This window comes from Athene noctua, chromosome 12 (genome assembly GCF_965140245.1).
Source record: "Athene noctua chromosome 12, bAthNoc1.hap1.1, whole genome shotgun sequence".
NCBI lineage: Eukaryota > Metazoa > Chordata > Aves > Strigiformes > Strigidae > Athene > Athene noctua.
The window spans coordinates 21,273,009-21,296,865 of record NC_134048.1 but is presented as its reverse complement, the minus strand read 5'-3'; the positions used below and the strand labels follow the sequence as shown (position 1 = coordinate 21,296,865).

The 23,857-nt window shown below is 44.4% G+C and overlaps 1 long non-coding RNA gene across 1 annotated transcript in view; it reads left to right on the top strand.

The window, feature by feature from the left end:
• Positions 1 to 3,799: 3,799 nt before the first annotated feature.
• LOC141965079 (uncharacterized) overlaps positions 3,800 to 23,857 on the top strand; it is a 34,158-nt gene continuing 14,100 nt past the window's right edge. Inside the window, exons 1-2 of the long non-coding RNA XR_012634420.1 lie at positions 3,800 to 4,176; positions 8,107 to 8,252. This is a non-coding gene — a long non-coding RNA (uncharacterized LOC141965079). The remainder of the gene's footprint in view (positions 4,177 to 8,106; positions 8,253 to 23,857) is intronic.

The window sequence follows — 23,857 nt, the reverse complement described above, 5'->3', positions numbered from 1 at the left end:
GTCATAATTCCAACCAGCATTCCGTATGTGTTAAAACCCCCAATTTCCATACCATAATACAGCTCAGTGTTGGCTGAAAAGCAGTGGAAGTTTATTTCAGCTAGAAGAGAAAATGTTTATTTGCAATACTCCGTACTAAAAGTTAGTCTCTGTTAATGCAGTGAAACAAGATTATCAATTTACACCTCACAGCTGCTTGTAAAGTTGTTTTGTGATTTACAGGAGCAGCACTACTATGTTTAGAAACTGCAGTCAGACTGCTCTGTGTTCACAGCTTGTGGAGGAAAAACTGTTTCTCCTTAGATAAGAATTGTTAGAAACTTGTTGTTACTCTGCAAAGGCTTAGAAACACTCATGCGAAGTAATACTAAACTACAATCTTGGTAAGTCAGCTTGCTTTCCTTAAGTCAGTGAGTCTGTGTTTAAAACTTCTTCAAACTATGTATAATTACTCACAGAAACCCCACAGGATTCAGTTTGCCTTTTGGCTGTGGTGGAATTACTACTGTAACTAGCAAAGCGGGGTTATGCAGCTTAAAGCAGCATCAGTGCAAAGATTTTTGTTCACAAATACAATATGGAAAAGCTTCCTGTTTCTAAGAACTAGCCTAAACTTTGAAGCTTTTTTAAAACATTTTCTATCCTGTTTCAGTATTTATTTTTCCTCCTTTACCACATGCATGAGATGAGATTTGCCCTTCGTTAGAGTCCACATTAATTTGATTATTCCTGAACAGACAGTTTAGCCTAGTTATAGATTGATGAAGCTCAGAAAATGCTTTTGTGTGTCTGGGACGGAGGCAGTGTGTGTTGGGGAAACAGAATTGGAGCAGAAGGAGGTTTAATCAGTGATTAGGGTGCCTGTGCCTGGGCGGGGACCCACAACATACAGGCCCACGTGTGTGTTTGAACGTTTAAGAGTGTTTTCATTTGCAGGCAGGACTTGGAGCCTACGGTGAGGAGTTGAAAAGTCTGGGTGGAAAATGTCCCGATATCCTACAGGTCATTATTGTATTCCTGGTGTATGGTGGGGAGGGAGTTCCCTCGTTTGACTGGATTTTGTGCGTTAAGGCTGTGTGATGATGGGGGTATCTGCCTGCAAAGGGCAGGATGGTGAGAATCGATTTTCCAGATGACAACCGAGGGGGTAAATGCTGGTAAAGAGACAGCGGCGTTTCTTGAGGTGGGAGCACACAAGTGCCCAGTGTCCTGCCTGTGAGGGGGAAAAAGCACTGGCACCTCCTGCACGCCCCCCCAAAGTACATCCCCAGAATAATCCCAGATTAAAGTTCGTTAAAACAGATTTTAGCCCAACTTCAGGCAACATGCCACCGCTTTGCTCTTCCCACCAATGGCTCACTTGGGAAGGCCACCTTGCCAGCGGGGCTGGGATTCCTCCTGCAGCCTCTGGACACCCGTGTGAAGGAGTCACCAGGGTTATTTTTACTGATCGCTCACCCCGCTGTGATTTCCTTGCGCTCCCCGGTCCCTGCCATCCTTTCTCTCCAGGTCCCCTAAGTGAGTTCTGCTCCTGCCCTGGGAGCTGCCCTGGAGCGTCTCTCGCAGGAGCGCAGCTCACCGATTTATCACTGTTATCTGTCCATTTATTAATTTCAATTGAAAAATTGGATTTAAAGATGCAGCGCGGAGCTAAGCTTTAGCGACCGACACCCGCAGGCTGCGGGGCCTTTCGCCGCCGCGGTGGCGGGTGCGGGCAGAGGGCACCTTCCCCCGGGGCTGGCGAGCGCCCGGCCTGGCTCGCCCGGGCCGCGGGAGGCCTGGGCCCGCCCGGCCGCTCTGCCCCACGCCTCGTCTGCTCTGGAGGAGCGGGGCGGGGCCGCGCAGGCGCAGTGCGCGGGGCCGCGCCTCAGGCCTCCGCGCGTCCCCTTCCGCTCCGCGGCTCTCCGGGCCCTTCGTGCCTCACCTGCGCGGCCGCCGTGCCCCCGGGCCGGGCCTGACAGTCGGTGGGAGCGAGGAGGGGAAGGCGCCAAAGGGCTGCGGGCGCAGAGCGAGGCCGAGCTGCAGCCGCCGCCTGGGGAAGCCCCTGGGAGTCCCCGGGGGGGTATGAGGCGAGCTGCCGCAGGGGATGGCGCCCCTGGGGGCTGGTGGTACAGCGGGGCTGCTTTCGGCTGTGCGAGAAACCAGGGATTCGCTTCGAAATGGGTCGGGGACAGCACAGGGTGGGTTTCAGCAGCGCTCCCGTGGGTTTGAGCCTCTTTAGCCTAGTAGTAAGCGACGGGACAAGAGGGAATGGCCTCAAGCTGCGCCAGGGAAAGTTTAGACTAGATGTCAGGAAGGATTTCTTTACAGAAGGGGTGGTTGGGCGTTGGAATGGGCTGCCCGGCGAGGTGGTGGAGTCCCCATCCCTGGAGGTGTTGAACAGTCGGGTCGATTTAGAGCTTAAGGATATGCTAGGTGAATGGTTGGACTAGATGATCTCCAAGGTCCTTTCCAACCTAGATAATTCTGTGATTCTGTTTGGCACCCGGGCGCTGCAGGTGAGGGACAATCCACCTGTCCTGCAGAGAGTGAGAGTGCCCCGAACCCGCAGGGTGCAGCTGGGTGGCCTGAGAACTTCTCTTGCCAAAGCAGCGGGGAAGGAGTGTGGCTAATGGGCAGCATAAAAGTAGATATTGCCATTATCTTCTGTGCTACAAAAGGAGTCTGATGAAATTTAAAGACATAAAAGCACAAGTATACCGGCTCATGAGAGCACAGTATGGTCAAGATAAAATTTGCCGTACAGTTAATTTCTTAAATAATGCACTGGGATGCTTGATTCTTTTAATTAATTGATTAGGAAATGTAATTCACTAAGCTTGCTAGGACAGTGGGATTAATTAAGGAAGCACTGATGGGTATCCAGATTTTGGGTTTATAGCTTCTCACGGGGCTTTGGTTCATTGATATTAAACAGTTTATAATCACTTCTTTTCCACAAGAGTCCGTATAAAGATCTAAAATCACTTTGGAGACATTTAAAAATTATCCATCCCCGTGCTTTTGTGCTGTATACGCGTGTCATTCACCTGATTTTACAGACGGAGGCAACCAGGTCTGCAGTAGTTTTGTGTAGGTCAAGAGGAAGCCGGTGGCAGGGCTGTAGGCGTGAGCTGACAGGGTGATTCCTCAGTCGCAGTTTCAAGCACAAAAACACCGTCGCCTTCAGATTTATCGTGCTAACGTTATTCTTAAGAAGCATCAAACACTGCACTGCTGGTGCTACTTTCTTCAGATCTTGGTTCCCTGAAGATGTCTCATCCAAATACAGTCCCAAGCCAAAACTATGGGACTCAGATCTTCACAAATGTGATTAACTTCACTAGAGTGAGTCGTCCCATTGGGATCCTTCACCGTAGCACAGATAAATGTGCGTAATTGCAGAATCGAGGCCTTAGGCTGTGAGAAGCAAAGAAATCACAGCTTGAGGTGGTATATCTGTCGCTTCTTTGTGGGAGGTTTTGTATTAATAGTCAATTAATTCAATGTGTGAAACAAATAAAGCTTTAAATATTTAGAGATTAGGAGGTCCCTAATAAAAAATTTACAGGATAAAAGGAAGACTCTGTGATTGCTACAGTGGCATTCAGTTATTAAAATAGGGTAACAGATAGTTAAATACTTTGTGTTTAGCATGTCAAGATTCTGTGAGAACAGCTGTTCATGTATATAGAAATGCCGACGAGAGGAAGAGCCTTCTCATCTGGCCAGACTTCCCTACCTAGTGTTTTTATTTGAGCATTTTACTGTTCGTGGAAGCTGTCCCAGGCAAATACTGTGCCTTATTTGTTTAGAGTTGTTTTTTGGAAGAGGAGAGATGTCATCAAACAGACAATCTGCTGTAATGTGTGAGCTGGCAAGGCGGCATTCTCCACCTCTCCGTTTGATGGGGCTCCACAGCACGGGGAAGAATTGAGAGCCTGCTCAGACTGCCAGGGGGAAACGAGTGACCGGAGACTCCAGCTGAGCAGGCAGGTGTTTGTGAGCAGCCCCAGCTCCAGCACTCTGTTTAATTTGTTATTTCAGTCACTGATTGAAACAATTATCTGACCTCCTCTCCCTGATTTCGTTAATCTTTCTAACAGAAGAGCTTCAACAGGGTGCAGGATACGTGTGTCCCCCTGTAGCACTGGAGTATTCCCCTGGAAAGGAAGAACTGCATTCAAAATTCCTCAGGCAAGTAATAAAGGCAGGCCTCTGTCTGCTGGAAAAATAGGAAGGTGCCTCCTCCTCCTGTGTATTGGTCACACGTAGCCCAGAGAAGTGCAGGATTTAAGGCATGTCCTATACGATATACGTGCCGCTGCCCAGCTCCAGGCAGCTGCCTGCTGCCCGTGCTGGCCGTGGCTTTACGGATCCTTCTCAGGGCACCCGGCTTCTTCAGAAGGTGTAAACTCAGATGTTGCACTAGTCCCTGTTGTAAACCCTTGCTTGGATCCAGCTTGGGCCATACAAGCACCATCTAGCCAGAGTGGTGAGGGATTTAGGAGGCATTCTTTTAATTTCATGAACTCCTTTGGGATAAAAGTGCTAAAAACTAGGAGACCAAAGAAGATTTATGTGTTGTTGTACATGTGCGGACAGTTGTTGAATGTGAGTCTTCTTACAGTTAATCTCTAGAAATCGCTTCATATTAAAAGAAGAATGGTGTAATAGGAAAGGAAAAAGGAGCTAAATCTAAAAAATAAATAAATATGCAGAATCAAAGAATAGAACCCATTAAAAACCCTATGCTGCTCTTGCTTTTGCTGTGCATTCAAAGGAGAGAAGTTGTCATTTTAGAAAATAACATACCTTGAATTATGTGTGTGTGTGTACGTAGGAGAGGAAAGAGCTTTTTGAGTTGATTATTATAGAAACTTTAAATAATTAGGTAGTAGTATTGAAAATAAGTGGGGTTTAGGGTTTGTGGTGATTTTTTGCTTGGCAATTGCACCTTGAGTTCGTCTCGTATCACAGCTCCCATGAACAGAGAACAAAAAATATGCAGAACTTTTTAGACTCTCTGATAATGACTGTAATTAGCATCACAAGCTATGGAAATTGCAATATTCCCTAAAGGTTTCTTGTCATTCTCCCATGTTTCTGCACGGAAAATAAAGATTTTTAAGACAGGGTATCTTCTGTATTTGGTACTGCTCCACTAATGGTAATGTTCCAGCCTCCGTGACTGCGTGAATCCATTCTTAATGCTTGTGTCAGAGTCGTATTTCTGAGCTAGTCTGTGTGAAAGCTGTATCCTGCCAGAAAGTAAACATGCTACTCTTAAACTGTGTATGTTGTTCAGCATCCAAAATGAAGCCTTCTTCTTTATGATGTGGTCAAAGCACGTAGCGTGGGATTTTCTGAGCTAGTGAAAACGTTAGTAAAAGGAGGTGCGTTTTAAAATGCCAGTATGGGAGTGTTTTAATCAGGAATTCAGTGATGTCATAAAATAAATTATTTTTGCCCTTAAACATGTGCCAGGGCCAGGTCAAACTAGAGTATAAAGGCGGTATTATGATGTGATGGTGCTGAGTGATTTATTAGAGACCTCGCAGTAGAGGCCGTTAGCATTGAAGGTGGGTGGACTTCGCCTAGCCAAGCCTCCACCTGTAGCACAGGGTAATCAGTCCTCAGCCCGTATTAACTGAAAAGATCTTGTGTTTCTTTCCTTGTTTTTCAATTTGGGTCATTAACTGCCGTGTCTGATTCATTTCTAAGCTGAATAATTTTGACAGCTGCCAATTCGGTACACATACCACAGGCTGGGCTGGGGAGCCGCAAAGCTGGAAAGGATACGGCAGCCAGAGCAGAGGCTCTACCTGGCACAGCAACACCTCCACACCCCTGCACCTCGTGCGCAGGGGGGAGCCTAAATACATATATTCATCAGGAAACTAGTTGGTCCAAGTAAGGTCATCCCAAGCATGAGAGACCCACGCTCATTTTTATCCCAGATAAACCTTTGCTTACAAACCAGTGAACACGTCTGCGTTCTTTTCAAAGCTGAGCGGAACTTTGAACTGCTCGGTCTCAGTGTCAGATTATTAATATCACTGTTCATTACCATCACCATGTGTTTATTATTCATATTTCTGTTCATTTTGAAGCTTATTTGGGTGTGAAGAGAAGATTGTGGGCTCAGGGTTTTGTCCACAGTTCTGCCACGCAAATACAATGTCCAGTACATGTAAATATTGTTATTTTTCTTACTTCATGTTCTTGCTATCATGATGGGAATAGGATTGAGTTCTGAAATACAGTGCTTTACACAGACTGAGAGGCAAATTGTCTTCAGTGACTGACCAAAACCAGGAAGAAGGCAGAAATACCATCTCTTCTGAATTAATTATGAACCACACAGCTCTTGCTATTATCTGTTTACACATTATTGGCCTTGTGATGTGCTGGTGAGAGATTTCCTTTCACTGTCTGGTCCAAACGTACGTTAAGTCCAATTTCATTAAAAAGGCTGCTCGCTTTCCTTGTTGAAAGGGTCATTGTGTTAGTTATTACAGTGTTTTCTTTGTGCTCGCTTTCCCTAAATTCCAGTAACTATTTTGTAGAAAAGTTTGAAAGTGAACTTTTGATGCTTGTGAAAGCTGCTTCATTGACTTTATTGACTCCAGAGCCTGAAGTTCTTTATCCGCAAAGATCTTTGAAAGGACACTAAAAAGTTTCAGCCAAAGCTTATAGCATTTGGTACTTATGGTTAAGTATTATAGACCCAGTGCTGTTCCCATGGAGACCTAAAGGAATTTTTCCATTGAATTAAGTGGTAGCAAAGCATACTCTTTATTAAGTGGGAAAAGGAGTAGACTGGAGAACTCCATTTGTTGTTCCCAGTTTTGTTTGTGTGCTTGCTCTTCTGTATAAAGAAATAAACCGGGAGAAATTCTAGGTCTTTGCGTTGTGATTCATCTGCTCCAATCTTGCTGTGTTTGTAGATGGGGGGGTGTGGTTGCAGTGGGGTAACCCGTGAAGCAAAGGCAGAGCTCTCCTTGTTCCACTCATTGCTGGTGTCTTGCCCTGGAAACCGGGATGTGAGGAAAGGGTTTCGGTCTCCCACAGCCCCTGCTTGCGAGAAGGCAGTGGTGGTACAACCGGGTGCTGTTAGCAGGTAGCATTAGTGCCTCCCTACCACACGTTCAGTGCCAGCTGTTCTTGAGGGCTCTCTTTGATGTGAGTTTGTTAAAACGCTAACTTGTTAGCAGTGAAATTCCAAAGATCTACTAATACACTCGCATTTAGAAGAGTTTTTCCATCCTGGAAGTATGGGATATTGCTCAAGGGGTTGTTGGAAGCCCCTGGTGAGCCCTACTCCAGCCATGGCATCAAGTGGGGGCTCTGCCCGGGCTCTACAATAGGCATATGGCTGGGTCCTGCAGATCTTGTGTATGAAGATGCTTAGTAATTTACAGAGAAAGAGGAAATCAAGGCCTCAAATTGTACAATACGGTGCTGAAAATTGGTTTTGGTTGAAGCTGTGTCATGAAATCCTTGGCCACTGAAGTCAACAGATTTATGATTGATTTAAATGGAGTGAGGGTTTTGTCTATAATGAAGTCCTTTCATTTGTTGCACTGAGATTTCTCTTGTTCTTTCCTGGTGCCTTATGACACATTCGCTCCATCCTTGCCTCAAACAAAGAGAAATTATACTATCATGGTCTCCCTTTAAATATTTTCTATTTGAGGGCCTACTGAAAAGACTCCAGAGGCAAATTCTTGGTTTAGAAGTTGCTATTTATGTCTAGACACATCTGAATGTCGTTATGCTTTCAATGTTCTGGATTGCTTGCCATTTTCTTTGTAAAGATGTATGAGCCTAGAGAGAGAGCACATTATTTTAAATTAACTTGAAATAAGCTTTAACCAGCTCAGGGTTCTACTTGTTGCAACTGACTCCCTTGATAAAAATACAGAACAAAATAAGCAACGCTACAAGTAAAATTTATTGGCGTTTTAAAGCAGAGTGGAAACAAGTTCTCAATGTATGACATTGGATTCTGTTGGCATATTAGTGTTTGAATTATTATAGAGTCTCAGACTCCTGGTGATGGCCAGGAGCCCACACGCTACGGGCTCTACACAAACCAACCAGTGTGTTGTCTTTATTCCACAGGACCATCAGCCCAAGTGTAAGGCAGGTGATGAGAGGGAACCCAGTCAGGCACAGAGGAAAGAAAATAACAGAGGAGAATAACTGCCAAGAAAGCCAGTGGTCTCACTAGTGCCAATCAGCTGTCAAACATTGTAATAAATAAACAGGTAAGTTTGGCAATTTATACATTTCATAAAACAATATAATTAGTTATGCACACCTGAAGTAAGCAGCCAGATTGCCCGCGGTGTGTGCATTTCAGCTCCAAGACCAGGTGACACAGGACAGTTTTTATAGCCCCGGTAATCTCCACCTCTCTTTTTCTGCAGTTCTGTATTTCTAAAAGGATTCTTCAAAGTATTCTAAAGTACTACAAGCTAAATTGCTGCTTGGTTTTGTTCTTTTCCACAAACTGCATTTGCTTACCGAGCAGGTGAGAGTTGTGGAGGGTCAATGCAAAAAGCAGCCTAGCTCTCACGCCAGCTCTCTAGCTCTGCTGGTGCACAGCCACTTAAAGGAGGATGGACCCCCAGCTCTTGTAATTACACCTTCCTTGCTGTTTTGTAGGTGTTAATGCCACAGCATTCCTGTATGGGTTAAATTCACAAAACCAGAATTTTCTAGTACTTTTATTTTATGAGAAACAGGTCCTCTGGGTCAATGATGAGACTTCCTTGTGTCTGAATTTGGTACGGTCAAGGCAGGATTCATGACAATATTAGTTGGTGGAATGCTGGGCACGTATGGGTACAAACCTGCCCTGGATCTCAAGGAGGGGACTACACGTACATTAAGTGTATGGTATATGCCAACAGGCTGTGAACACCCCATCCCTGGAGGGGTTGAAGAGTCGGGCTGAGCCAGCGCTGAGGGATCTGGTGGAGTTGGGAACGGTCAGAGTGAGGGTCATGGTTGGGCTGGAGGAGCTGCAAGGTATTTTCCAACTTTGATGATTCAGTGATTCTGTGAAAATTTGAGCAGTATCTTCAGGGACATTTCATCCCTAAACCTAGCAAAAGAGAGGTCAGGTGTATGCAGGAGAAGAGCAGGACCCTTTGGTTTTACATCACTTTAAAGAAAACAAAATGTCATTAAATCTTTGTGTATCAGTTAATCCAACTTACTTGTCTTACTGCTGACTGCATGCTGGTTTACATTCATTTTTAAACAATGAAGAAAATATTTCAAACGAATGGTCAAAATATATTTTACTCTTTTCACATTCAGAGAATGGAGTCTATGAAACATTTATTCAGGAAATGAAATATTAGGGCCTGACAGATATCTCTAGCGTCACTGAGTAAGCAAGTTATGTGGAGATTGCTAGTGCAAACAACCCAGTGCTTTGATGAATACATGAGGAATACCTCTACAGGAGTTTGAAAGCTAGATTAGACTGCTGTTGAAGTTACAGTCATTTCAACAATTATATCAACGTCTGAAAATTAACAGTCTGTTACAGTGAGAAACATCTTTCTTCATCAGTGTGTTTCTTAAGCAAAGAATAACATTTTGCTTTACAGTGTAAATAATATTTTTGTTGAGCTGGATGTAATGGAAGGAGATTGACAGCTGGTAGCTTAGACTGTGGGGAATTTTGCAAGAGGATTGGTGAAATGTTGCGGTCCTACATGGGCACAGCTTTACGTTTGCCATTGGGTTTGTGTATGACATTTGCCTGGGATTTTGATGCTTTATTTTCACTGTGTTGTCATCAAAACAATGCAGACCCTCTCTGTTAACTTAAGTGGTTCCAAGCTCCGAGACCTTAAATTGTAATTACATTGCTTCAAATGTCAGGTTCTTCCCCAGCATATCACTTCTGGTGATAGAAACCCAAGCAGCTTAGGTGATAGAAACCTAAGGAGCTTAATAGCTTCACGATGCCATATAACGTAGGGGGAATCTCCCTGCACAGGGAATCTGATCGGGGAGATCTGAGTTACGGTGACAGCTTCAGCAAACAGGCAGGCCCTGAAGTAAGGGAGCGTGTGATGAGCTCAGAGGAGGTGAGTTGATGATTTGCTATTTATAGATGCACGAAGAGGCTCGGAGACAGGAACTCCAGGCAGGGCCAATCTTTGGTTCGCTGTGAAAGCGACTCCTCGTCAGAGCTGCAAGCGAAACACAGTTTGTAGCTGGCAGAGTCTCAGGGTGCCCTGATTGTATGAACACGTGGACGTGCCACAGAAACAGCTTTTGATGAGAGCCTGAAATGTCACACATTTTAGCAGTACAAACACTGCTGAGTTTTACCTTTCTGTTCCTCAGTGAGTGTGTTTTGTTTTCACAGAGGAAGAATGAAACGATGCTCTGTATCCTTTACACCAAGAGCAGTCTCCTCTCATTATTATAGGGTATAATTCAGGAATTAATTTGGTTCAGTTTATTTCCCAGAAGATTCTCTTTCTAGTCAACTCTGGAAACTAGAGTTATAGGACTTACGTACAGTAACCTTCCCTTCATAAGAGACATTGATGATTACAGAATCCAGTTTTGTCTAACTCATCACCATCAGTTTGAATTCAAACCAAAGAGATTGTGTTTGTTTCAGTCATTTGGTAAAAGGGTGTCATGGTTTTGCTATTTCCTAAAAAAAATAAAAAATAAAAAGAGGGGCAACTCCAGAGCTCAGACTGCCCATCAGAAGCCTCACAATCATTATTTGGAGACCTCCATAAAGTGAGTCCACGGGCTGCAGCTGAAAGGTGTCTGTACGATCAACATGCCTACTGCTGTGGGCACAAAGCCAGCTCTCTGGGTGGAAATCTTAATCTAGGGCTCAACGGTGAAACGAACACTTAAAACTGTACCAGTGTGTGCACCTCTGCCCAAGGTGATGGGGGGCTGCAGGGGTCAGTGGTGGGAGGGTGCTGCTGGGATGGCGTTAGCTCTGCCAGGAGACATCCCATGGAGTTTGGGTGAAGCTGTGCCAGGGAATAGTGCTGTTGCCCGTGCTTCCCGCTGTTAGCTGGGCCCTGGCATGGTTTTGGCTGGGTTTCCCAGACTGTTCCTGTCCTAGATGGGGCTGAAGATTTAGTCTGGGCCATTTTCAATATGTGGTATGGACATGTCACTCTGCTCTGGAGAAGGGAAGGCTTTAATAGTAAGGATGATAGCCCCAGTGCCAGGGAAGGGTACAGCTTGTTCAGTTCAGTCAGAGAGACATACCCTTTTTTCTTGATAAAAGAAAATCCAATTAGAAGCAGCTACAAAACAACAGACGCTATAATCCTACAAGTAAGCTGAAAGTTTTGTCATAAAACGTTTTCTCAGTAAGATGTTTTCTGCTTTTCTCTTGCAAGAAAAAACACATTTCTATCCTAAGTGACTGAATGTAGCTCTGCCTCTGGCTTAGACCCACGTGTCCGTCAAAGTCAAGGATCAATGTCATGCTTGTTTCTCAGATGCTGAATTGAGTGCTTAGGGCCCAGCTCTGAAGGTCTGCATGCTCTTAAATCCTGATGAGCTCAACGAGCACGGAAGGAGCTCATCACCTCAGAGGATCAGGCAGATATTGAAGCCAGCGAAGCCTTGCTGAAGCCCATGTCACATGCTTAAAAAGGTCAGTCACATATTTACAAAAGCCCGTCAGAGCTGAATTGCGCCCTGATTGAGATTATACTGGAAGCAAGACACGTGATTGGGCTGATGTTTACATTATTCCCCGAGAAGGTAAAATTCAGGCATTTATTTTTGATGGTTTAGCACAGCGCAGAGCTGGCAGCCTGATTTGTATTCAACTGCTGCATATTGAGGCTGGTCATCGGTCTTGTAAATGGTAGATAGGAGGAATTGCTACAGCAGAGAAATATTTCCTCTGTTTTAGGATAGATTTTAACCATAGCCCTCTGACTCCTGATAACTGAAGCAAGAGTTATGTGTCTGGCGTTCTCTGCCCCACAGTCCTGGTTATTTATTCCGTGATGTGCAGGAAGGAAGGAGACGTGCGCAATCTCCATTCTTGTTACCAGGAATTGTGCACCTAATTCTCTGTGCATTGTACTGAAAATGAACTAGTAAGATGTGTTCTGCATCAGCAAAAAGGCTCCCTTATTCAGCTGGAATGAGAACATGCACGCTATAACTCGGGAGTAAAGAAAATCGCTGTAAACGATTTCTTTAAACAGAGTCTGTTGGGTTTTTCCTTAAATTTTTGCTGAGAGTGAAGATTCTGCAGGGTTTTTTTCCTCCTTTTTCCTACCCAATTGCTAACCTTTCAGTTGCATGCGTTTCTGCTGCTTCTAGCACTTTTCATTCTGATGGCAGTTTTTCATCTCTTCGCTGGCTTATGGCTAAAACAGTCCTTGTAACAGGAATTTCAGTTACTTACTCTCCAGAATAATTATTTCCATTTGTTCCCACTCCAGCCTGGGGGAAAGGGCTTCCTCGTGTCTCGCCTTGATGGATCCGTCCTCCCATTCCTCTGCTTCGTGCAAATGTCTTCTCTGTAGGTGTCAACACCAGGTGACAGCACCATCCTGAGATGCATTTTCAAGTTTTTCTTAGCTAATACGTTGCCTAAATGTATTAAGACTTACTATTAGGACTGAGATTTTCCTGGTTGGCTACTCAATTAATAAAAATGCGTCACCACACATATGCATAATTATGGTAATGCGTATAATTCTGTGACTTATTCTGTCTGAAAACTTTGCAAAACGCTTCACAGAAGTGCTGTGAAGTACTGTTAATCACAGCGCAGGGACTCCAGACAAGCGCAGGGAACGGAGCGGGTGCTGCTCACGCTCTTACTCACCGAGTCCCTAAAATAACCAGGAAAACTCATTTGAATTGGGATTGCCTCACCCACCGTTCTTTGTGTCAGCCACTATCTAAGGTCCTGGGTGTTTTTTCTGTAGCAAAAAAATCACAACTCTGAGTATTTTACTGAAGCAAAAAGTCATTTGTAGGCTGTGTGGTTTTATAAAAGCATAGACCTTCTGCTTTCTACGGCACCTTTAGCTTTTAAAATTACCTTTATCTGTGAATCTGAAGGTCTCTGAATCTGATAGACGTTAATTAATGAAAATATCATTGAGATTAGAGAAAGAATAGCTCCTCCTCTGCTCCATCCATGCAACAGCTGAAAACCATCCCCTACCAATCTTTTTTCCCACCAATGCTACGTCCCATCGGAAATCGAGGTGTGTAAGGCAAAGGCAAAACCACCGAGGTTTTGTAAAGACAGATGTTAGGGTACAGCACGAACACATTCACACCGACCATGCAGCCATATACCGGGGAGAGGCCCGATGTTTTGAGCACAAGATGAGGTGCTGCAGGGATGGCAGAGAATTACTCTGCAGCTGGAGACGGAGCTCCCCGTGCTGGTGTCTCGCTGTGCTGTCCTCACTGCCACATCGCAGAGATCATCCACAGGAGAAAGCCATCTCGCTACAACTAAACTCTAAATTTAAATCAATACAAGTCATATCAATTTTTCCTGGTTTGGTTGGGAACACATTTGACTAACCCATAATAAGCTACTTTATATGGAAATAAGTGTCCGCACAGCCCTCACTCTAGTCGAACTGTATTGGTTTATGGATTCACGTTAAGTTATGCAGCAATACAACTTTCTTCTGCAGCAAAGCCCTTGGAGAGCCATCAGCCTCCTATGGCATCAAGGCGTGGAAATACAAAGTGAAGGTTTTGGACATTTCAGCTGTATCAAAGTTGTGAATTCTGCCTGAATTCATGAAGCTGTTGTATTATTTAATGCCTCGCTGTATAAAGACTCAGAGGTTTGTTTCAGAATTTATGTTGCCTGCTTCAGGCCTGAGCTTAAAGAGTTCTGTGAGGAGCAACCCAGTGTCATTTATTGTAATAATCTGCTGGAAGGAGCCGAGGATGCTGACCTGGGTGAAAGGCAGAGGAAATTTCGTCTCTGCAAGTGACTTACAGCGGTGGACAACCCCCAGCAGAAAGGAGTAGAGGCAAATGTCTATTTAAGTGCTGCAAAAATGGAACGTATGTGGCGATGGGAGGAGTGGTACGAACACATTGCAGGCAGGAATCATAAAGCAACCTGTAGCCAGGGAGCCCAGAAGGCGTACAACAAAATTAAAGTCGAAGCTGAGTGATGGTGTGGGTCCTGAAGGGCTTGGAATTGCCTGGAGATATTTAATACGCCACTTAAATCTGTGTGTACGCTCAGCCCGTGGGTGAGTAAATGCCTTGTGATCCTTTTAGCTGTTCCTCCGAGAGCCCTGTGCAGAGCGCGCTGGTTCAGGCATTATTCCTCAAGGGTTAAACTATAAACTGAAGTACCCTCAAGTGCGGAGCTCAAGTGAGGGTGGTTTTGAGTATCCAGCAGCCTTATGGCAGCTGGAATGCAGAGTCTCATTCCTGAGCTGTAATACCAGAGCCTGTGCACAGAAACTGTGGTTGGTGTCTGCAGAGACCCGTTCACAGCATCTTCTTGGTTTTATGCAGGTCGTAAGCCTTCTGGTATTGATTGGAGGGGTTTTGAGGGTACTAAACTGAGTAAAAGAACGGAACTTTAAATACTGAGTAAAAAAGCCACTTAAGAGTGTCACCACTGCGAGGATTTTCTGCTTGCTGGGAGCAGTGTCTCAGTGCTCATGGACTGTAGAGCTGCTCGAGGAATGAACCACAGTGTGATGTGCAGTCCTTGTGTGCATGGGCATACACTAATAAAATACTGACCCCAGTTTAGAGCTTCTAAATTCTACCAAAATCCCTTTGCTCTGGCCATTGCTGGTAATAGGCACAAGGACCAGAGCAGGTACAAGAAGTGTGAAGCCAGGAGAGTGTCCCAAGAGCAGATGCCTCCTTTGGCCCTTTCCAACACATGAACATTGCGTGAGGCCTCGCAGCTGTCAGCAGGGCGCGGGTGCAACACACACCTCCTCACACACTGCTCGGGAGCTCTGAGCAGGAGATGCCCCAGCGTGAGCTGCGGTGCCATCAGTGAGTTGGTCATCCAGCGTGGACAGCTCAGGTGGGAGAACTTCCTGGGATGCAGGAGGAGGACACTGACCTCTCCACATCCATCACAGAATCATATCGGTTGAAAAGCCCTTGCAGCTCCTCCAGCCCAGCCATGACCCTCCCCCTGACCGTTCCCAACTCCCCCAGATCCCTCAGCGCTGGCTCAGCCCGACTCTTCAACCCCTCCAGGGATCCCGGGGACTCCCCCCTGCCCTGGGCAGCCCATTCCAACGCCCAACAGCCCCTTCTGCACAGAAATCCTTCCTCAGAGCCAGCCTGACCCTGCCCTGGGCAGCTTGAGGCCATTCCCTCGGGGCCTGGCGCTGGGGCCTTGGCTCCAGAGACTCATCCCCCCTCTCTGCCCCCTCCTGGCAGGGAGTTGCAGAGGGCCAGGAGGTCTCCCCTCAGGCTCCTCTTCTCCAGACTGAACCCCCCAGTTCCCCCAGCCGCTCCCCAGCAGACCTGTGCTCCAGACCCTGCCCCAGCTCCGTTGCCCTTCTCTGGCCACGCTCGAGTCATTCAATGGCCTTTTTGGGGTGAGGGGCCCAAAACTGAACCCACTCAGCGAGGGGCAGCCTCCCCAGTGCCGAGCCCAGGGCTCAGATCCCTTCCCTGTCCCTGCTGGCCACGCCAGTGCTGGTATAAGCCAGGATACAGTCAGGAACCAAGGCCACCCCACAGCCTCCGAGCTTGCCCTGTCTAACACAAATCCTTACACAGAGAAGGCAGGTGACCCCACAATTCTTAGGCAGTTTTGTGACTAACTTCTTGCCTCTGCGTGACGAAGGACAAGCTGCCTTCTTCTTCGCCCTGGGGATTAGTCCCAGACAGGGCTTTTTGTGAATATGATGAAGGCACTTTATCAGCAGCGTTGGGTCTCCCATGAAACAGCAAAGTGACCTTGAGTAAAACAGTGGATGGGAGACAAAGACAGCTCTTCCCTACAGCTCTGCCTGCCTCTCCTACAAGCATGAATTAAACACCAAGTCAACCTTTTCTTCCTCGTGCGGGGCCAGGGAAGCAAAGCGCAGCTGTGCTGATGCTTTGTGTCAGGCCCGTCATGCATCAATAAGATACCAATACAGAGGTACCTATAAAAGCTGGCTTTCAGGTTATTTTCAGTGAAAGGATGGTTTTCCTTTACCCTCCGGGGTTTACAAGGGGGATTTTCACACCTTGGCGAGAGAATGGCTGGTTGTGTGACCCTATTCACCAATGCATCCACGCACACACACCAGTTTTCTTTATTTTTGGCCACTTTGTGTTTTCTTTTGTCTTTGGTCTGGTGACTCGGTCCTGTAAAGGAAGTGTATTTAGGGAGGTACCTATACTGTTGCAGTCTTTTAATCACATTTACTTTCCCTTGTACAGGATATTTAACCACTACTGCTGGAGTGACTCTACAGTTGCTGTTCATTACTAATTATTAAACATCCCATACAAATAAAGTACTCTTTTCTTTGCAACCCCAGGGATAAATTTTAGAGTATTAGATTTATTTTATTTTTTCAAAACCAGTGTAAAGCTAAACTTTCTGTGGTGCCCTGGCTTTTCATTCTGCAGGCTTGGTCAGTCAAGCGTGCAAAAATCTGGTGAAATAAACCCTAGAGACCAGGTCTGAAATGTGCCTTTCACTGTCCGGAATTCTCTTCTGCTCAAAGTGGTTGCCCAAACTCAGCACACAAGGCTTAATAATAATTAATTACTCTAAGCCAGATAATGAAAAAAGTGGTATGGACAGGCTCCATGTAAGCATAGCATTTAAAAGCATTACATTTATTTTCTTGTGGTACAAACCATCAGTAATCAAATTTCCATTACCCAGTGATGGGTGTGAACAGACAAGAAAAATACTGAGTCAACAGAATACCAATTAGAGATCTGCAAGTATCCTGCTTTAAATATGGCAAAGTAAGGAGATATTTTCCCAAGAGGCTGGTCTTCTAATGAGTAAGCATGACTCTAAGTCCTTTGCTTTTTTTTTTTTTCCTCTTGACAAACACCCTCTATTTCTGGGTGTGCCTGGTGATACACCAAAGGAAAGGGATCTGTTCACAGCCCGTAGCAAGTATTTGGCAGGGACAAAACCAGTGAAACAAACTTTGCTCGAGTGTCCTCTGAAGAGAGGAGGAAAAGTGGTTTGCTTTGGACATTAGCCTAGTCAATCTTGCTCTGGAATTGCTCTAGAAAACATGGAGAAGCTTTAAAGTGTGATGGGACTGTTTACCAGACATGCTTTTTGTGGCATTTACGGATTTATGGCATTATATTGTTTCCTTCATTTCTTCTGCTTTGGAGACACTGTTCAGCTTCAAAAGTTCTCAGTGCTGGGTGATGGACACTATGAGAGGCTATGGAGCCTCAAGTGTTCCTCGGGAAAATGAGCACCAGCAGCCATCCCAGCTGCTGGGGAGGAGGCAGGGTTAGGTTTGGTCCTGATGATGAGGGAATCAGGAGGGAGGAGTACTTCTGACTTCATTACAACCGTCATGCCTTTCACAACCATATAACTTTTCTCTTTTTTGCCTTGAAACTGTATGTCTTAGCTACATCACATATTAGTTGTGAGATTTAATTAATATTAATAAAGCCCATTACGTAAAATTAGCCATAGACAGGAGATTCTTTAAAAGGTGAAATCATAATAGTCATGATCAGAGTGTCTGTGTTGCTTGGAAACTGAGAGTTGTCCTGGTCTGCTCCTCAATGTTTGCCTTTCATTACAGTTATTTCCCCCCTACTTGTGGAGAAGGAATTTTAAAAGAGAGAAATTAATCCATTGACAGTGATGCGTACAAAGAAGAGTCTTTTTCTGAGCTTTATTTTTTTGTGGTGGGGTCTTGGGTCTGGCAGGTGAAGCCCACGTGGAGATTCCTTAGCAGTGGTGCCACGCAAGAGCCAGCAGCACCAGCCAGCAGCACGGGCGGGTGTAGCACACATGCTTGTTTGTTTGCTTGTTTGTTTTGGGAGCATCTTTCAGGCAATCCTCATCACTCATTTTTCCAGCCTGTCTTCCGAAATTTTGGGACTGGTCCCAATCAGACACCGTATCTGCCAATCCATCCGTTTCCCAGCATAGACTTTCACTGATCCACGAACACGTGCTTCAGGCGTTTTGACAGCTGTAGATACGCCACCAGCTTTTAGGTACAGCCTTCAAATAAAGCAGCTACATACTCTTGAAAAACCTGCAGCAAAAGTACACCAGCTTAAAAATAACCACACGGGTGGCGTATTCAGCTAATCAGCAGTTCCGATTGTCTCAGCATTTCTGCGCACGAATCAGTTGTGTTTAGGAGGCTAAAGGAGGTAGAGTCACCACTGGAGCCTGATTACATATTTTAAAAGTGCTGCCTGATTAGATTAAACTTGGTGCTGTTTATGACTGATTTTGAGTAAATGGGAAAAATCAGAGCTGGGTTCCAGACACATAAGCTGATCCAGATTTTGAGAATGAAAAATTCAGGACTCAAACCCAGACCTAGATCCAAGTTTTATACTGAGGCTCCTGTCTTCAGAGTGGACTGATTCAAAATCTTGCAAGGGAAGGCTCTGGTTTGTTCCCCTGTAGGAAACATTTATTTGCTTAGAAAATAACTGACTTAATTCTTAAGGACTCTTGAAGGCTTGTGTCCTCAGCACTGAGTTCACTTTAAACAAAGATAAAGTGCTAAAACACTAAGTGGCTTACTTACACGCAGAAATATGCATCGGAAGGTATTTCATCAGTTCCTATAGTTTGCAGTCCAACATCCTTGCAGGTTAGCACATGTATTCTGTTTCAGGCTTTTGATTAATTACATAGTACCAAACCCATACATATTTATAGCTTGCAGAATTAGATAAATTCTCCAGATGTGGCTTCCTTTTAGATAAGCTGAGATGAATGGAGATCAAAGCCTTTGATCTTTAGCCTGACTGAAACCTGCTGCTGACATAAGCCTCTAGAAAATGATGCAGTGAGGGGAACTGGCCACTCTTAACTTTGATACGGAAGCATCTCAAACAAAACCTATGGGAAGAAACTTTGTGGAGGATATATCTATATACACCATTGAGTTTCTACTCCTGAAAGCAGAAGGCAGTTTTCAATGAACCTTGTACTCTTAAACAACATATTTAAATAGATTGATTTTATGTTCCAGCTCAGAAATGATTTAAGACTTTTCAGTGCGTGTGTATCCTCTGTGATACACAGAACTGGCAGAAAATGTCATCATGAGCTAGTTTATAGCCTCAATTAAGGCTATTTCCATTGCTCCAGATGTGTAAAGCAGACTTATAGCTGAGTTCCTGGTATAGTGAAATCCCTGGTGCATCCTAGGATCAGCAGTGCCAGCTCAATGATATCTCTTCATGACCCTTGGAAAAAATGATGAATAGCCAGAGAGCTGCAAATTCAGACTGAATTCTGGCAATATGAGCGCTTTATACAAGTCTTAGCCAGTTAGGCAGATAGCAGAGTCTGGAAACTCTTATCTTGTACCACGGGCTATTCTAGCAGCCACAGCTGCAAGGCAGTGCAAGGTGCTGCGTGGCTGCTTCTGCCTGTCTCTGTAGCTTTGTAAGCCCCACAGCATGGCCATAAACCTGCACGGCCCTTTGGCTGATACTGCCAAGAGAGTTCTGACTCCTCCCATGGCCATGACTCTTTCATGAGCTATTTTCTACAAATTAAGCTGATACTACAAAACAAAACAAACCTCAACCAACCAACCAACAATTAAAACCACCCCAAAAACTTTAAATTCAACTTGCCAACATCAGAAAAAAAAAAAAAAAAAAAAAGGACACTACAATAATAGGAAACCTGAAGAAGGGCTGAAAAACTAGGGGGGAAAGGGTTATTAATAATGAAGTGAAGTAACAAGGAGAATGGGCAGCTCCCCCATCAAATACAGCAGAGTCAGGAAGGTGAGATGGTTGGTGCCTTTTGTCAGTGATAGAAGAATCACCCAGAGACCAGAGTAATGGTCAGAGGAGATTGAGGCTGTTAAAGCATGCCACCAACTCTTCTAAGAGACAAGTTTTCTCCAAGACTTTTAGACTTTTTTTTTATATGGAAGATGAGCAAAAGAATTAGAGGTCATCTAATCTCTTGGACATATTCTCCTTTCAGGAGCTGGAAATATGAAGGTAGAAGACAGCTTGGTGGCACTGCCAATCAGAAAAAAGCATTCATGGTCCTCAGAAAAGGAGATCAGCCTTCGAAATGCCTGATTTCAGGCATTTCTGAGAACTGACAGATTTTTGTTGGAGAGAAAAGGCAGAAATGCACAACCCCAGTGCAGAGAGAGTATAGGAAACGCAATGGATTTACTAAATCATAAATTCTTTGTCGACATCAGAGGAAAGAACTATAATTTGCAAGATTACTCAAGATGATCCTAAAGGAATAGCTCAAATGTGTAATGGAAAAGTCAAAATGGAAAAGGTAGAAAACCAAATGCAGCTAGCAAGAATCAGGGATAACAAGAAATAATTCTTAAGCCCATTAATAATAGGACGAAGAGCAAATGAAAGATTTGTCCATTACTTTGTAGAGAGGAAAAGCTCCTGATCGATAAAAATAAGAATTAATGCCTTTTTTCACTAGTCTTCAGTAAAAAGCAAATGGTGAATAAGCATTTACCACAATTAATACTAACAAAAAGAAGTATTTCCACATAAATTAGGGGAGAACCAGGTTAAAGAATACTTAGATCTAAGTTAGAGGTTTTTAAATTGGCTGGGGCTGACTTAATCCTGCAGTACTTGAAGAACTGGCTTTAATAATCTCAGAACTATTAGTGGTATGTCTGAATTCATGAACGGGCTCGGGAGATGCCAGAAGACTGATGTATTGCTTGTCTTTAAAAGGTGGGAGAAGTGAGAGGAAAAAGAGCAGGACAACAGTCAGCTTACCTTCAAAATCCAGAAAAATGCTGGAGCAAATAATCACATACCTGGAAAATAAGAAGAAGATGAGCAACAGCCAATACAAGTTTGTCAAGAACAAATCATGTTAAAGTGCTTTAATTTAATTTTAAAGAGCAACAGGCCATGTGGATGGAAGAAAAATGGTCAATGTCAAATATATTGACTTCAGTAAGGCTTTCGACACTGATGATATTTTGCTTCTTGTCCCTTGTAGCATTTCCCTTTCTTTTAAAATTTGTTTTAAATATAATCTAGAGGAAAATGAAAATCTAGTATTAACCAATTTAAAAGGTCCTTTTAAGCTTAATAATCCGATATAACGGATAAACCGGCGGATAAACGTTAGAATTTGTGACGGGTACCAGGGCAAGCTTCTCATAGCTCTTAAGAAGTAATATGGGGGTTTACACCCCCTCTTAGGTGACAGGGACTTACACCTCCTCTTAGGTGATGAGGTGTTTGCGTGTTTACCATCAGTGAAGACGAGGAAAGGTGTGAGGAATACAGTGTCTTCCCATTGCAGACTCACTAGGGAGGGGTGATGTTAAGGTCTCCCTTTTCCCGTCCAACTCAGCTTTGGGAGAAAGGAGTTAACAGAAAGAAATGAAAACACGATGTTACATATGTAATAATATTTCACCGCTGTATGGTAATTTTTATCCCAGTGTGGTCAGAAAGGACAGCATCACCGAGATGCCATGCCCTCTGCTGTGGAGGGCAGCAGCCGGCTGGCTCGCAATGTGCTACGGAGCAGGTGGATAAATCCTTTGGTTGGAGAAAAGACATCCCGGGAGCCTTTCAGTTGTAGGTGCTGTGAAAGAATTCCCAGGTGGAGGTCATCTCACCTGAGATGGAGGTGGTGATGGAGAGCCCTGTGTGGGCATGTCCAGGGGACAGTTCATTCCCTCGTGAGCCGGGTGTTGCCGATGGCTGGGCTGGGCTCTCTTCTCCTCCGGTGGCTGTTGGCCAGCGAATGCCTGGACAGGTGAAGGTGAGGAAGATGAATCCCCTAAGTGAATATCCGGGAATTCAGGTTGTCTCTACTGCTGAGACGATCGCTGAGGATTTCAGGTAGCTGGTGTGGCTGAAGATAAGATGTATGTCAGAAGAGGCGGCTGGCTCAGTCATTCTTTCCTGGCTCATCTTAGGTCAGGATGTTAAAAATGAGTTCATTTCTTTGCAATGCTTGGTAACATAATATTAATTGATGGGAATAATGCATTCGAGTTAAAACCTTGCATTCAGAGTCCCATTCAAATCTTCTCTCTGTAAGACCTTGCTAGCAATTACCTAAATTTTGGCAATTCGGGTACTATATTTTAAATGTAGTCAGTTTGTAAGATATGGCACTTTCCTTTTTTAAAAAGGGTCAGGTTTATTTGTCTCAGTTACGAGACATTATTCTGTTGCCAAAATAACGTAGACTATGGGATGATCTATTATCAAAGTATGCCATTAACTATACTTGCACCTTGTACTTCTTCAAATATTTACAGTACAGCCTTTCTTCTGTCTAATTTCTGCGTTGAATGTGCTGGAGTGGTAGTTTCAGTGGGACACACAACTGAGACACTCACTGTAGCTCAGCGAGGCTGGGAGAGCTGATGGGCATTAACAGGCAGGTCTCCACTGTGCTCATTGGGAAGGCAGTGAAAAGAGCTGACACAAAATGCAAAATGCGGCAGAAGACTGCAACTGGGAGATCATTTTTATTTGCCTCTGTTGCTCCTTAAGCAGCCAAAGGTATAGTATTTTGAACAAATTTTCTTATGGAATGTATTACCTTTGTATTTGGGTATGATATAAGTGCAGCCATAGTTCTAAGAATGAAGAGGTTGGACTGTTGGATTACAACTCTACGCTTCCCAGAAAACTGTGAAAAGTCTCCCTCCTGCTACATTATGTATGCATGTTCATTACCTATGCACTCATCATGGACATTTCTTTCCTTAACAGCTAACTTGTGGTCATGCTTAATTACAGCAATCACTTTTTATTCTGCTTTATGATGATTTGATATCATAAAATTTCTCTGCAGTTAGTAGAGAGGCAGATTCTGGTCAAAAGACGAACATTATTTTCAGGTGCAGATCTTTGCCTTTATTCTGGATAGAATGAAAGCTACAAAATTTGATTTCCCTCTGCCTCTTTGAGAAGTTTCTTGGTGCTGACAGTTTTATTCTACTGGAACATCAATGTTTGGTTTGTGATAAGCAACATTCCCCCTTCAGAGCTTTTTTTTCACTTTTCCTTAAGTTATCTTACCACTCCATTGAATGATGCCAGCTCAGGTAAGGGTACACAGCCATCTTCTTTTCTTTTTTTCTGGAAGTCTGTAGTTCTTGACTGCTCTGTTACAAACCTTCCTAGTTGAGACTACTGGAAATACGGGATGGAAAATGAGTGGAACTGTGGAGAATGGATGATGGTGTTGTTTTTGAAATAGTTTTGATGCAATAGTACAGGGGAGCAAAGATGGGCATGGTAGGAAAAATGAGAGGTAAGCAGAGAGAGATGAGCAATACACAGCTTGTAAGTCAAAATACGACTCTCTGGAGTTGTGCAGGGTGACTAATGGGTACTTGGACCAGATATAATGTGTGGTCTGAGACCTCTAACCTGCCTGGGCTGCTCAGCAGAACTAAAGCCAAGAGCAAGGTCAGTTTGTCGTCTTCTGTAGGATTCAGGTATTACCCTCAGTCTGCCATTCAGCCAGCAACGTGCCTCAGTGGGGCAAATTTTACCCCTCAGCTCTTATGTGATGGCCATGAAGCTGCTGTCACACTAGACACAGCAGCACATAATCCCTTTTTGCAATTTAATCCCCCTAGATATTCTCACAGCATTACCCCCAGACCTCCTGGCCTGCAGCTCTGGAGCACACAGCTGCATCATC